This window comes from Amyelois transitella, chromosome 22 (assembly GCF_032362555.1).
Source record: "Amyelois transitella isolate CPQ chromosome 22, ilAmyTran1.1, whole genome shotgun sequence".
NCBI classification, from domain to species: Eukaryota; Metazoa; Arthropoda; class Insecta; order Lepidoptera; family Pyralidae; genus Amyelois; species Amyelois transitella.
Window position 1 is genome coordinate 9,002,484 of NC_083525.1, and position 17,159 is coordinate 9,019,642.

At 36.3% G+C, this 17,159-nt stretch overlaps 1 pseudogene; it reads left to right on the plus strand.

Moving 5' to 3' along the window:
* Positions 1-2,319: 2,319 nt before the first annotated feature.
* On the plus strand, positions 2,320-4,649 carry LOC132903186 (uncharacterized; annotated as a pseudogene).
* The last annotated feature ends 12,510 nt before the right edge of the window (positions 4,650-17,159 follow it).

Genomic DNA, 17,159 nt, shown 5'->3' on the forward strand with positions numbered 1-17,159 from the left:
ACAACCTCTACATACTCTGGGGTTATATTTTCCTGTGGATAATTTTTAAAATTAACGAATGACCTTGTTATTTTTGATTTAAGTTTTGCCTGTAAATTAAGTAATCCTTCCATGATATTTACAAAATGATAAACAGTCACAACGTGATATAAACGAAACTTATATAGATACACCCAGTACCTGTACTAAATGATTTCTCCGTCTTATAATTACACTATATACATTAATGTCGGTGGGTATAAAATTTGGATATTTCTTGAACGGCTATGTAATTTTTAATTATATACAAATGTACTCACAATTTTCACTGCTCTCATTATTATTACACAAATCTTCTTCCTAATGTTTGCACTGAACAGATTGTAGACACCCGGTGTACGCGTACCTATTCTTCACGAAGAACTAGTTCATTTACCTCTATCAAAGTTGTCAATAATCCCTCTTTGCCATATTCTATTATAGAAATAACTGTTGTAGCGCAAAAAGAGAAGCAATCCAGTTTTCTTGTTACTTCAGAGTATGCACTTACGAATTTGTAAGTAAATAGAAACAAAAGATGCTGCACTTATGTATTCTGCATATGTCATACGTTATGTACGTCACAATTATATTGTAAAATTATTTCAAACGAAACTTAAAACGCCAAAGAGCTGGAAAATTATGTGGCTCGATTGAGGACCAATGTTATACAGAAGTATTTTATGATCTTTGTCGGAACTTGTTTTGAAAGAAATTAAAACTACACTTTCTGAAATAACTCACTGAACATATATTTGGTTTATACATTAGATATTAACATCCATGAAATTATAATAAGTGAACTAATTTATATACATTTTAACATTGATACACACGCTCTTCGTTCTATTTAAATATTTTGTGCAATATTCTATTTTTGTTCTTTTTTTTTCTTAGTGGCCAGCAGTACTACTACTACTTTCAAATTACTGTACAGCTGCTATGAAACAAACAAGATGAATATACCATGAACACAGAACTCGGCCGAAGCCTGGCATAACAAAATAATTTTTTTTAATACATACATACATACATAAACTCACGCCTCTTTCCCGGAGGGGTAGGCAGAGACTACCTCTTTCCACTTGCCACGATCCCTGCATACTTCCTTTGCTTCATCCACATTCATAACTCTCTTCATGCAAGCTCGGCGGTTTCGGGCACTTTTGACCTGACCCTTCACCAGGACGTCCTTAATTTGATCAAGATATGTTCGTCTAGGTCTTCCCACCCCGACCTTTCCCTCCACACTCTCCTTGTATATCTGCTTAGTCAACCTGTTTTCATTCATCCTCTCCACATGACCGAACCATCTCAACATACCCTTTTCTATTCCTGTAACTACATCTTCTTTCACATCACAACATTCCCTTATCACGCTGTTCCTTATCCGGTCACTCAATTTCACACCCAACATACTCCTTAACGCTCTCATTTCCACTGCATTTATTCTGCTTTCGTGCTTCTTTTGCCATACCCAACTTTCACTCCCATACATTAATGTCGGGACCAACACGCCCCTGTGCACAGCCAGTCGAGCCTTTTTGGATAGTTTCTGACTGCTCATAAAGGCATGCAAAGCTTTTTTTTAATTATTGATAAGAATCACCCAGGTGTTTATGAATTGATAAAACAATTAATAAAGGAAACCGTTGCCAACGAGGGGGAAATAGAAAATATATTAACAGGTGCCCCACCAGAACCTTAGAAAAAAAAATTCTTAGACAAAGACGAAAGAATCAACAGGATTCTTGAACACAAATCTTCATATTCACATGAAAAATTATTAATGTGCATTGCTGCTAATTTAAAGTGTTAATTTTTTTTTGTAATTCTTTAATAAAAATTGCATGTCGAAATTAGTTTATTTTATATCATAATATAAATGTACGAAAAGGGTACTGTTATACAGACGAAACGTTATTCGTCTAAAAGTTGTCTGGCCTAGTGAAGGATTTGATAAATGATAAGTGCCCGAAACGTGTTCTGTCATTATAATAATGAGCTTAACAATAATTCTACCAAATGAAACGTTATCATACAAAAATTTGACAATCGTTAGTTGTCAAAGTGAAAATCAGGCGAACCGTTGGTTGGCAAGTGATAATCCGCTAAACAATTTTCGGCGAGAAGGCAGGATACCCCAGAAACCAAAGAGTTAATACGACAGAGAAAAGAACTACTAAAAAATAAAAACAAAAGTCGGACCTTAAAGAAATAGTAGTTCTATCTTTTTTAATAAACTTATTAAAAAAGATAGAACAAAGCGAAAATAGACTGCATTATCTACCAAAGAACTGAGTATAAAACATGGATCCCAAAATTTAAAATTAACAATAAATTTAGCCAACAAGAAAATAGAAGGTCCATTTTAGAAACTGCAACAAATTTTTATAGAAATCTTAACTCACATGAGCCGGCACAAACCCCAACACCAAATCCCATAACTGACAATGCAGACTATTCTACCCATACTTGACCGCGAAGTGGAAATTGCAGTACTTTCATTAAAAAACAACAAATCACCTGGACCAGATGGCATCTTAAAAGAATCAATCAAAGTAAATCTGCTAGAGACAATAACTAGACTGACCACCCTCTTTAATTAAATTCTAGACCCCGAATATATACCTACCCAATGGACAACAAGCACAATAACCTTGGTCCACAAGAAAGGAGATAGAGATGACATCAATAACTATCGTCCCATTAGCATAATGTCAAACATCTACAAGGTGTTCTCTAAGATTATTCCGAACCGGACAGCCAAAAAGTAGGACGAACAACAGCCAAAAGAACAGGAAGGTTTCATATCTGGTTATTGCTCTGTTGACCACATACTTGCAATAAGACAACTGATTGAGAAATGTCAAGAATATAACCTCAGTTTGTATGTTGCTTTTGTTGACTACAACAAAGCATTTGACTGCTTACACCATGCAAACATTTGTTCCAAATCATATTGGCACAAACCACTTGACACATAATGAAATTGTGGATAGGAATTTAAGAATACCCAATGCTCTCTTTGGAAATGAAAATATACCCGCGATAGCCATATTTGATGGTACATACATTATGTGCAGAAAAGCTCGAATTATCTTTACCAAAAAAAGACATATAGTTTGCATAAATATGACAATTTAGTTAAACCTTTTATGATTGTCTCATGTGATGGGCATATTATTGATGTTCTCGGACCATTTGCTGCCACTCAAACTGATGCAGAGATTATGAAACATTTATTTGAAGAGGAAGATAGTCCATATCGTCAACTTTTCGTGCAGGTTATGTTTTTATCTTGGATAGAGGGTGGAGGGACTCCATATCACTCCTAGAAAGTTTAGGTTATAATATTGAAAAACCTGAATCACTAGGACATGGTCAAAGACAATTTAACGCTGCAGGCAATAAAAGTAGAAAAGTTACATTGTGCAGGTGGCCCGTAGAAGTGGTAAACGGGCGTTTCAAGCGCGACTTCAAATTATTTCGTCAACGATTTTTTAACCTAGCGTCAGATCACCTGATAGAAGACTTTAAAATAGCCGCTGCAATGATTAATAAATACCATGTCCTTGTAGAAGATGGCCCCAATGCAAATGAAATAATTGAAAGGGTGGAACGATTCATGGACCAGCCTAATCTTCTAGGAGCTTTTGTTATCTATATACATATTATAAATCTGTAGAAGGGTCAATTCTGTACATTGAAAATAAAAACAATAAAATAGTAAATAGCAGGGATATAAGGGAAATAATGTTGTCTGTCTGTATGTATGTTCAGGCATCACGTGAAACCTAACAGTTCGATTTCGATGAAACTTGGTATAATTATACCTTATTATCCTGGGCATAAAATAGGATACTTTTAATCTTGGAAAAATACATAGAAAAAAAATCTTAATTTTTCAGTTTTATCCATAGACGTTGTTCTGTAGAACCGCGAACACACGTTGCGTTACCCGCAGTGGATTAAGCGCCGTAACCTGTAGCGCCGAAAGTCGGCTTTGGCTTGAACCGTTTGCGGCACACGCGGGCTGTCGTTCTTATTGGAATTAATATTGTATGCGTGTAATAACCCATGGGTGGAATAACTGTTCTTTTTTGTGGCGACTTCAAACAAATTCTACCGGTGATACCACGAGGAACACGAGCTGATAAAGTCAGAGCTTGCCTTAAAAGGTCGAGTCTATGGCAACATATTATATCCATGCATTTAACAACAAACATGCGGGTGAGACTCGGAGATGACCCTCATGCACAACAATTTTCAAATTTATTATTAAAAATTGGTCAGGGAACTTATCCAAATGATGAAGGAAAAGTAGCTTTAAATGATGAGTTATGTTATACTGTTTCGTCCCTGTACGAGCTAATATTTGCTGTTTACGGAGACTTAAGCAGCGTTACGCATTAGCACAATACTTGGTTATGCAAAAGGTCCATTCTGACTTCTGGGAATGACCAAGCATCTGCAATAAATAATGAAATACTGACACATATTTAAGGAGACAGTCGTGAGTATATCTCTATTAATAGAATGTTGGATCAAGAAGAGTCCACTTATTACCCCATAGAATGTTTTTATTCGTTATATGTTTCTGGAGTTCCTTCACATATAATTCAGTTAAAAATCGGGAACCCCGATTTATTATTCGATTATTTCACCGCGACTCCGTCCACGCGACATCCGCGCGGACGGAGTCGCGGTCGGAAGCTAGTCATAAATATATTTGTACCTAATTTAACGTTCTTAAGTAAAACTTTAATATTAAAAAAAAGTTTTAAAAATAATTTATGAATTTAACAACCAAATTTAAGCAATATTTAATTATAGAAATTTTTGACAGCACGTGATATGTTAATACATATTTTGTATAATAATTTATTCAAATGAGAATCTTTGATTATTTATTATTAATATTTAAATTTTGCCGGTGTTTTTTGGGTTCGGTAAATTATCCATAAGATTCTTTTTAAGTGTTATGTACACCACACTAAGGAATAAGTTTCATTCCATAATCTACATTCCACATTTATGGTGAGAATTATCAGACCCTAATGTCTGAATAGCTATTGACATTAAATTAAAGCAATCACTATGCCTATAAATCTTTAAGGACTATCTATACTAATATTATAAAGCTGAAGAGTTTGTTTGTGTGAACGCGCTAATCTCAGGAACAACTAGTTCGAATTGAAAAATTATTTTTGCGTTGAATAGACCATTCATCGAGGAAGACATCACGCTGCAACTATATGGAGCAAAGAAATAATGGAAAATGTGAAAAACGGGGAAAATTCTCCATCATGAGAGCTTCAATGATGCCCAAAATAACTATTCCACGCGGGCGAAGTGTCCAAGTGGAGAATATTTTAAACAGACAAACTCATTTTTATTAGAGTTGACGGTAATCTTCCTCAATTGCAAAACTTCCCTGTCATGGAGTAGGTATAATGAAGTATTATTAATTTCATTAGGACCATACTAAGTGAAACAGGCACGGTCCTACTGTGGGGAGCACACAAGGAGAAATGTTGTGAAATCTATGGAACCGAAGTATGTCCTGAACTTGAGGGGATCGATCATTTAGGTGGAATAAGACCCAAACTCCTAAGAGGGCGAATAAAATCAAGGCATGTTAGCTCAAAAATATATTATGTGTACATTTTATATGAATCTGAAAGAACAGGTAATCCTGTAGAAGAGATATTGTCATATTACTGCTGCTGTAAAGTAGGCAATAAGACGGGTGGTTGCTGCTGTCATGTAATGACAATGAAAACCTGTCTGCTCCGGCCTCATTTTTAGATGATATTCTTGTAAGATTGACAGAATGATAAATACACATAATGTGATGTATGTATTTGTCATTCTGTTAGGGGAGCCCCTTAAACCTAAATCAAATGGGTGTATCATCATGATAGACGATGCTGCTAGCAATCCATCACTATTTTGATTTCCTGTTTTTAACTATACGCCTCATGGTCTTGCCAAATACGGCCTTAGATTCTGTATAGCCTAAGGGATAAAGACAAGTAAGATTTTTAGCATACATCATAGTCTCACGGGGGTAGACAGACCTGTTGCCATAAAACACAAAGGTCACATTTATCAAGTTGGGGTTAGCCTATAGTTAAATCAAGAATTCGAAATAGTGATGGATTGCTTGTCGCATCCCCTGTCATAATTCCACGTTGACTTTTCTCTGGACCAGCTTTTACGATCTGCAGCCGGCACATTCTATATTTTTTAATAAGAAAAATATTGTTAAATGTGTTTATTGCAGTCCAAATAAATGAATCGCACTTTAAAACAATGTTTTTTTTTATTAAAGTACTTTTTTTCCTGAAAATATTTGTAAATCATAATTTTTTTGTTTCCTTTTTCTGTATTATGTCTGTTGCAACTAGTTATACATTTAGTTCTGCATAAATATTAAGAAAAAAAATCTGCTATATGGTCAGTTCAGAGTGTATTTGAATACATGCTGGTTGTTCTTTGTGTTGACAGAATTCTCATCCAAGGTAAAGATCCAAGCAAAGTGCTTGACACCATTAGCATGACATTACGTACAATGTGGCACATTTCTTTAGTAGGTTATTTGATGTCATATTATCACGGGATAATTGATGTATACATTTACATAATTATTGACTTAATGATAGAATTGAGATTCAGATAGTGACTATCTGTGTGGGAAGAGAAGCAGTTGGCACAAAGTTTGTTTCTTTCTCGCCACAAGACCAGGCTTGAATTGAATGGATGTGATTTCTGAGTTGTTAGGTTCTCCTGCAAAGGTTGCGGAGGTCAGATGGGAGTCACCCAATCCAGGATCATGCTCATAAAGGCGCACATTGGGCTCCTCACCGGAGAGGTCACGATGTGTGGCATAAACGCCAGGAACTAGAAGACAAACCTGACTCCCTGCAGCGGCGCCATGGCTGCCAGCCGAGGGTCAGCGTGCTGGCGGCGTGACGTCAGGCGACGCCAGTTCTCGCGGACAGACCACGCTACAACCATTTGGTTTTCTGTAACATGAGACGAGATTTAGGTTAGCTTAGAGCTGGATTGTATAATTAGAACTCGTGGATTTTGTCTTGGTTGTAAGGCAGGTTTTTTACATTCCCCATTCTTAAGTATCATAAACATACGTTTTACTAGGGAATAAAGTAAAATAATTAATGCAATGGAACCAAGAGTGGATTTAATATGAATACTTGGCATAGTGAATTAAGTACTGATTCAAACAAATGTGAAGGTTGCACATTGTAATGTAGGGGAGCGGGGGGTAATGAGAGCGGTCGGGTAATGAGAGCGATACTGTTTTTTCCAAAACAGTCCTTATTAGAGCACGAGTGACCGCTTGGGCGTGTTCGTTAACCTTCGTAAAGGTTCGCCTTCGCGGCCGGATCGCGTCTGTACGCATTGTTTAGTCATGTGGGACAAATGTATGTTTTTCGGTTTGCGCTTCTAAAAAATTTTACTTTTTGATCCACGAGGTATGTATGGAAATATTTTGTTATAGTATTATATTTATGCTCTTTGCAAACCTTAATTAGTCTTCTTTCAAGTATTATTCGATAAATAGTCATTGAGAATTGAATAAATTATCTGTGTTATAATTTTTCAAAATCGAATAAAGCGAGTAATGGGAGCCTAGGGTAGCTCCCATTTCCCGACATGGCTCCCATTGCCCTCACAATATTTATAATGTACTTTTATATATACACATACTTAAAATCACGTCTTAATCCCTTACGTGGTTGACAGAGCAATAATGGATAATGGACACTAAGTATCTACCTTTTTAAAATTAAGTTTAGATACCGTCTTCAACCCTGAACAGGAACAATTTCTGGCCGATCACCTTCGTGCCTTGTCCAATAAATTTTATGGCCTTACAAAAGAACAATTTTGGAAAACGTACTACATCATTGCTGAAAAAATTGGGATTGCAGAAATATTATATCCAGTTGCAGGGCTATTTAATAAGGCCTACATGAGGGTAGCTAATATAGAAAAATGTATTTCGGGGTTTAAGGTTACAGGAATATTCCCAATGAACCCTTCGGTTTTCTGTGAAGACGATTACATTGATACAGAAGTTGATTTTGTGGGGAATGATGATCAGTCTTCTTTTAATATAACACAGCAACCAGCCACTGAGATACTTCCAGACCTAGCATCTTACGGAACACCACAGAAACAACTTATTCAGCAGTCACCCTCGGTTATTCCTATATTGATTTCACCTCTATCATTTGCAATGCCATATCAACCAACCATTCAAGATGCAATTACAGACCACCAGATCAAATATTGCTCCGTCCTCATCTGATCATAATAATATACAACAAGCTGAAACCAATACTGATAAGGCTCAAGCAGAAATTACAGAATTTGCTACTGTTGTGTCTATTGTAAGCCCAATGCCACACATACATCTAATAGAAGTACATTATTAAAAAACAAACAGTATTCTGAAATTTTTACAAGCACACAAATGAAAGACGTCTTTGCAGAGAAAAAGAAGAAACGTATTGAAAAAGAGAGTAAAACAAAAATTACCAAGAAAAACCTAGGAAACTGCAATAAAGAAAATTGTGCCAAAAAAAATTTAATAATAAGAAATGTACCAAAGATAAAAAGGTTAAACATAGACTGAGTAAAACTAAAAACCAAAGAGTTAAAAAAGCAAAAATAAATTTATTTAAAAGTGACGATGAAGAATCCTTAGAAGATTTAAATGAGAAATTTATTTGAGATGATGAGTCAGAATATTCAGAAGAGGAGACTTTGTGTGCAATTTGTCTGGACTCGGGCAAAAGCGGAGATGTGGTATCGATGCAGAAGTTGTGGAAACTGGGCACACAAAGAATGTTCTGGCAGTGACAATGCATCTATTTGTAAAACGTTTAGTTTTTTGAAAAAAATATTTTTTATCGTTAGTTACTAAGATTTTTATACTAACATGTTATATTTTGTTTATTTAGCTATGGTAAGAATTGTTTATGGAAAAGATTTATAATGTTGGCTCCCATTTCCCATATAGGCTCTCATTTCCCGACGTGTCGGGTAATGAGAGCGAATTTGTTTTTCTGTGTTTTGTTTTGTTATTTCCAAATGCGTACTTTTAGTTGATTCAATCTGTGATTATCTGATACTCAAATACATAAGGTTTATATTCCTAATTAAAGTTAATTACAATTTCAACAGATGTCGTTTTTATAAACAATTTTCCTTAGTAGGCTCCAATTACCCCCCACTCCCCTACAAAACAGGATCGTTTTCTAGAAAAGGTGCGGAAAAAACCAGTCGCCAGCCGTCATTTCCTCAGCGATTGTATTGTTTCCTCGGATTAAAGAAAAAAAAATAGTGTTTAAATGCAAGTTCACAGCGCGTCCGGTTCCTACATCACTGGAAAATTTGCTCGAACAAGTCCGTGTGAGAACTACTGTATGTAGTTGTGTAATTTTGTTTTTTAACGAGATAACATCTGGTTTTCTCGGCCGGTGTTATTATCGTGTTGTTATAGAGGAAAAATCAAATTAATTTGAAATCGAGAAAAGTCTGTATGAAATATTAGATATTATCAGGTGTAATCATTATTTTTTTTTAAACAAAATCATTACAACTAACTTAAGTATGTTCAAAGTTATTTGCACAATTTCAAATGGTCAAAATAAAATTTTAATGTCAGTTAGAAACAAAACAAATAAGTTTTCGAAGTCTAGTTATTAAATATTTTAAAACTCTTATTTAGGAAAGGATGAAATCCACTAAAAGATTTTCGCTGCAATTTGGCATGCCTCGTCCCCATAGTTTTAATATCGTCCGAACGGTTTTGGTAATACTACAGGGCAAAAATTGTTCCAAAAATCCCGAAATACGAAAGACCCAACAAAACAAAAAGGACTTACTTTTGACATCATCACCGGTCATCACATCATACGCCGTCCCCGCCGCATTCATCGCCAACAACACCACCACAATCACCAGAAACACCAATTGTGGCACAGTCATATCTCCCTCCATTTTCACATCATGTCTCCTCCTACAGTAGTGCAAGGTCTGCAGCTTCAAGTGGAGTTTCCGTTGGTTCCCCCAGTGCTGGGCGCACAGCTGGAAGCGCTGCGTGGTGTTGGGCTCCGGCGCCGTGTGGGGACATCGCGAGCTGACGCAGTAGCCGCGGTGCAGGTATGTGTGGTTGAAGTGGAGCGGGTCGCTGGAGTACTCCTGTTTATCAAGAAATTGTAATAAAGATTTATCGAAAATTTAATGTTCTGTTCTGTAATTAAGTAGTAAAAGGACGCACAGACAACACTATCACTATCAGACACTTTATCATAGAACAAGACGTGTCAGAAATTCTGTTACCATGTATTTTCTGTCCACGCCAAAGTATCATTTTTGATGTCCTAATTAGGAAAATCTAACAACGAACAGCCTTGCACCTGAATTGATTCCATTTAACCTCGGCATACTTGTACAGACGTAGGCTCATGCTGGGCAAGGATTACCAGAATCCGGAGCGATGGTGCTCCTGGAACGGATACTCCAAGAAATCGCTAGATACCACCAAATGTGGCCATCAAATAGCACAAGAGTTCAGTGTTAAAGCTAGGACAATTTCAACTTCTTTAGGGACTCTGTTACCTTCAGCAGACTGTAGCCAGAGCTCTGAGGCTCCACCACGAACGACCCCAGGCAGTACAGGCCTCGTCCGCTGAGACACCGCTCGTAGTCGTCCAGGTGATACAAACGAGGCAGGCTGCTGAACTCCTCGTCTGGAAATATCATTGTTTTGTTCAATACAGCTTCCTTCTCGGCTAGCTCGGCTTGGAAAACTTCGAAGTCAATAGTACCATGAACGGTGAAAGGAATGAAATGTGCAGGCATCGTGGCGTGTGAAAAGACAGCTCTGTCTATCCCTCCGGAAGAAGAAGAAGCGTCTATGTGCTGTTTGCTGATCAGATGACTTAATCTGGTCCTAATTACACAGAGCGACTCTCATCTGACGTCTGTGATTCTAACCCAATTTGGATCAGACTTTCCTTAAGATGTTTTTCCTCACCACAACCACCACAAATCATGGGCAATGATTTGACCCGGATTTCAGATATAACTTCTGGGCAACGAACGTCGATGCTATTATTCCTACGGAATTTATCACAGTGCTGGAAATTACTAGTTACTTAGGAATGCCTTACCTATCCAGGAAAAACTCATGCATGCTATGCTCAAGATGGTCCAATTATTGTTATAAAAAGACTTTGAAAGCAATATCTGATGCACAAAAAAATTCTTCTTTTGTTTTTTTTTCTAAACACGTCTTAGCTTCCCATTTATGAACTTCTATCCCTTTTTTATGGCAACAGTCTCTACCATAGATATCTCTTTACTGAACTGAAGGTTTACCTGAATGCCACAAGCTCAATTCCACACATTAATACACGAATCAAACAAACAAACACACGCCAAATTTCTCACGCAATTTTTTTTCGAAACTGTTGGTCCTGTCTACTTCACAAGGGTAAAGATCCTACTACAAGTATTATTATAAATGCGAAAGTTTGTGAGTATGTCGGTATGGATGTTTGTTACTCTTTCACGCAAAAACTACTGAACCGATTACGATGAAATTTGGTATGTGGATAGATGAAGACATAGAATAACACATAGGCTTTTTATCCCAGAATTCCTGCGGGATTGATAGGGTTTCCATGGGGACGAAGTCGCGGGCGGCCTCTAGTGTGATTATATGTGTATTATTACCAAGGGTTCAAAATCCATACCAGAAATCCCGACGGCGCTAGCTAGCACGCCCAACCCGACTATCGCCGTGAACATGACGATCACAATAACATGTTATATCGCGTTGCAATGGATACGTCGAGCCGCGCGGCGACCCTGGTGCCACTACATCTAGTGTTATAGGACATGTATTTATAAACGCAGGTCTCTTACTTCATTAACGTCCTTTTTTAGGGTTCCTTGATGAATTAAGCATTGAACTATTGAGCCTACAAAATTAAGATTTTCTATGTTTGACAAGATGTAATACTTAACTGTTTGGAAAAGATGTGAACACTTGGTTAATAATAATGTAACTAATAATTAAAATTGCTAATTGAAAAAAATTTCATGTTCAGACCTACTACGGACAAATAAAATTTATAAAGAACACATTTATAGTCATTATAGGTATATACTTAAACTTGGGCGATTCTTCTTTTAGGCGATGTGCTAGCAACTTATCACTATTTGAATTTCAATCCAATCTTTAAGCCATACAGCTGAACCTGGCCTTTCATTCTTTATGAGACTGTTGGCACTGTCTACCCCGCAAGGGATAATGACGTGATTATAAGTATGTATTTGTATTCATAGTCCTGTCTTATAACCGCACATTTTCTTCCTAAAAATCTGACATTTATGGCTCTGCTTCGTCTGTCAGTCATTTAATCGCCTAGTAAAGGAAGAGCATTGATTGCGCACAAACACATACATACATATGGTCACGTCTGTATCCCTTGCGGGGTAGACAGAGCCAACAGGTTTGAAAAGACTGAATGGCCACATTCAGCTATTTGGCTTAATGAAAGAATTGAGATTCAAATAGTGACAGGTTGCTAGCCCATCGCCTAAAAAAGAATCCCAAGTTTGTAAGCCTTAAGCGGGCTTAAATACACAATGTGGATCTTAAAGCTGGACCTGGATATTGCATTTCAGTCTTTTCGAGAATGTAGACTCTATCTCCCCCGTAAGACATAAATATGTGATTATACGGAACCCCACGCATCGACTTTTTATGTTTCCTTCATTGTGCAGTTTTATAGTATGAGTCATAATGGCGGATAAATAAATAAAAACGCGTTATACTCGTATACGAAAACAGCGTATCAGTTGTCTTCCAAAACGTACCTTTAATGAAATTCAGTGTGCCTCCCAGGAATAGGAACGATAATATTATCCAGCGAGCCGCGGTTCTGACGTGTCTGAATGGCGGGTAATAGCAGTATGTTATGTATCCACTTGTGCCCGCGACTTCGTCCGCGTAGAATAGTTATTTTGGGCATTATTGCAGCCCAGGAATCACAGGATAAATAATTTGCCCCTTTTTTTTCACATTTTCCATTATTTCTTTACTCCTTATAAGTACTTAGTTGCAGCGTGATGTTATATAGCCTAAAGCCTTCCTCGATAAATGGTCTATTCAACGCAAAAAGAATTTTTCAATTCTAATCAGTAGTTCCTGAGATTAGCGCCTTCAAACAAACAAACTCTTCAGCTTTATAATATTAGTATAGATATAAACCTTAAGGTTACTTTATCCCTTGTTTACTTAAATTAATTAGGAATAGGATTTTATCTTTATTAGATTCGACAACCACGGGGGTCAAGCGGTAGTGGCTTAGCGTAAAGATAACCTGATAACCTTTTTTTGGACAGTTTTTAGTCATGGTCATACCTCATCCTCATACCTCATCATGGCCTAGCTTTTCCAGCTGGCAAAGTTCAGGAGAATGACAATACCATTACAGTATAACCTAATTGTTAGGTAACCAAAAACTCCGGCCTTATTTACAGAAAATCCAGTGATCCAAGCGTGGTCTTAAGTACTGGCGTCGTCTGACGTCACACCAGCACGCTGACCCTCGCTGGCAGCCTCGGCGTCGCTGCAGGGAGTCAGGTTTGTCATTGTCTTCTAGTTACATACATACATACATATGGTCACGTCTATATCCCTTGCGGGGTAGACATAGCCAACAGTCTTGAAAGACTAAATAGCCATGTTCAGCTATTTGGCTTAATGATAGAATTGAGATTCAACTAGTGACAGGTTGCTGGCCCTTCCTGGCTGTTGCTGGGTCTTCTAGTTCCTGGCGTTAATCCTGGTTACATCCTCAACTCTCTGGAGAGCAGACCAGTGTGCGTCTTTTGAGCATGATCATGGATTTTGTAAGTCAGGTTTATACACGAAGCAGCTCCCGTCTGGCGTCCCCAACCTTTACAGGAGAACCTGACACTCAGAAATCACATCTGTTCCATAGAAGCTTCCATGCTGGTCTGGCGGGGAAAAAAATAAGTGTAGTGCAGTGCAGTTGGCACACACTTTATTTTTTTTCTTTTCCCGCACAGATAGTAGAAGTTGATCAAGAGAGAGTCTTATATAAACTTGGGATACTCCTTTTGGGCGATGCGCTAGCAACCTGTCACTATCTGAATATAAATTCCATCTTTAACCCAATATATAATGTAAATATGACTAAGTACTATACATCAATTATCCCGTGATAAATACGACATTTAATTACCTACCAAGTAAATCTGCCACATTGTACGTAATACATGGCTTAGAGTTTAATGGTGTCAAGCACTTTGCTTCGATCGTTGCAATAATTGTAAAGTTGATTGATTGATGATTTCCGCAGTATTTTATTTTAAATTACATACATATAGTCACGTCTTTATACCTTGTGGGGTAGACAGAGCCAACAGCCTTGAAAAACTGAAAGACCGCGTTCAGCTGTTTGGCTTTATGATAGATTGAGATTCAAAAAGTGACTGGTTGCAAAGTCGTCGCCTACAAGAAGAATCTCATGTTTAATTGCCATTTTCACACGATTTTTCATGTAATATGTAAATTAGTATCTCCTAGTACAGCATCTTAAACCAATCATCGTTTGAATACAGTTTCTTAATCTTCTCCTTATGTTTATATTAATATGGGTTGGAACATATTAATATGGTTGGTTCACATGTATAACTACATACATAAAATCGTACCTCACTTGGGGTAAGCAGAGACCACATCTTTCCACTTTCCACGATCCCTTCATACTTATTTCTTTTCAATTTGTGAGCTGTCCTAATGGATCTTTATTTCGCTTTATCCATATTCATATCTCTTTAATAGCTTATCATCGATCAAGTGCCCGCCGTCTTTCATCAGGATTCATTATGAGATGAAGGAAGATGTATGGTTTGGCGAACATAGTGCTTGAGCCGTTATTTTAATGCAATTATATTCCGAATGTATTATACAAATAGTGTGTGCCTTTCAGTCGTTTCAAGACTGTTATTGACTCTATCTCCTCTGTAAGGGATAAACACCTGATTATTTATGTACAAATACCTATATAGTACCTATGTATGTACATATTCGTCCGGCATAAATATATTTTTTGTCCATCATATCATCGTGCCTATATGCAGACACAATCATGTGATTCGGATTCCACATTATAAGCAAACATTACTTTATGTGCTATTTATATGTAAAGTTGCAGTTTCCATTGGGGACAATTAAGAATGACGTGCGTTTTACAATGATTATATTTATTTACATCAAAAAGAGTACTTTATGACATCACAAGAATATTCTTAGTCTATTCTATATCACAGAAATAAATTGAAACAATATTGAGACTTTTTTTTTGTTGCTTTTTTTTAAAAAGGGTGATTCAAGAGGAAGGTTTATGTATATTGCTACTAGTGCGAAGCCTTGGCGGGTCGCTAGTGCATTTTTCTGTTTTATATTTGTAATGAACTCCTTTAGTGAATAATTTATTAAGAATTTACTTACTAACTTACAAAAAAAAAATAATTTCTTTTGCATTTCTCTAAATAAACTTTATTTAAGAAATGTATTTTTAGAACATTTTAGGAAAACAATAAATTGTTATTATTAAATAACCTTCTTAGTTTTTATATAGATACAAGAGCCACAGAGGCAGAGGATTCTCGCTTTTCAGTCCAACTGTTTTTAATAAGGTCAAACGCGAACCTAAAAGAAATAGCTACGCTAATCCATTTGATAATTTGACAGAAAACCTATTTTACCTTCTGTCTTAGTGCCTCCTTGATTTACTTCAAATAATCAAAAATACCTACTTTGTTAGATACTTGTTAGATAGATGTTGGATACTTTGTTGATTTTTACCTCAATCTTTACTTACGAAGCTCAATCAGACATTTTAAAACATAATAAAGAAGTTTTGCTCTATAGAAATGGAAGGAGTCTTGTGATTCAGGTTAGGAGTTTGAATAAGTTTCTTAAAAATGTATAGGCCACTAAAAAAAATTAAGAAAGGAAAAATTGGGTCTTCATTTTTTTTTTACTCGAACCGGGCGCGCACGTTTTCAACTTTACATCGACATCTTATTGATTTTAAACTTTCGCGTTGCATTATACGAGAAATTCACATCTCTTAGATTATTTAGTAATTTATTCAGACAAGTGAAATAAACATACATCGAGAAAGTTGCTCTACTTAATCTGAATTAAGTATTTACAGAATCATTTAGGAAGTTTAAATGTTAGTTTTATTACTTGGGACATTAAACATAGATATAGAATAGAAATAGAATTCTATTCTATAGCAGATTGGAGAACCAAACTAATCTAAACCATCTTTTTCACTCATCTTTGCGCATTCCCAGTTGCACCCTACAAATCACACACAAATCTTAAAAAATAATAAAATAATAAGTATTAGAGTTAATAAAATATAACTGGAAAATTTTGCTCGAGAGCTTAATAGGCAGTAATAACGCTTATATAAGTAACAATAATTTAATTACAAAAAGAGAGCAATCAATACAAACTGCGGTGCGATCGGAATTACCTCAGAACTTACATAAATTGGGTATTTAGGAAAATCGGGCAAGTTGCAAAAGGCAACGGCGCGGGCGCAGGCGCGTTTTATCATTAGGTATGTTATTTCGTAACAAGATCAATGGATTTATTAGTAAGTATTTATACTTCTTATCCACATCCATACTAATATAATACCTAAAGATAAAATATTTGTGCTATTTATGTTTGTAACGAATTAGCCCACTGGGCCGATTTTGATGACATTTAGTACAGAAACAGGCAAAATCTTCATGATAAACATTAATAACTTTTTATCTTAAATTCTCGCTCAAAAGAAATCCATACTAATATTATAAAGAGAAAAGTTTGTTTGTTATACTAATGTTTGTGTGTAGGTAATCTCTAGTGCACAGAAAATTTACACAGTAACAAATAAAAATACATAGATTTGTCTTTCTTTTATTTTAGTTTGTACTGAAGAAACCTCTATTTACTTAGATAGACAGGAGATTTTTTTACGATCAAAATACACACG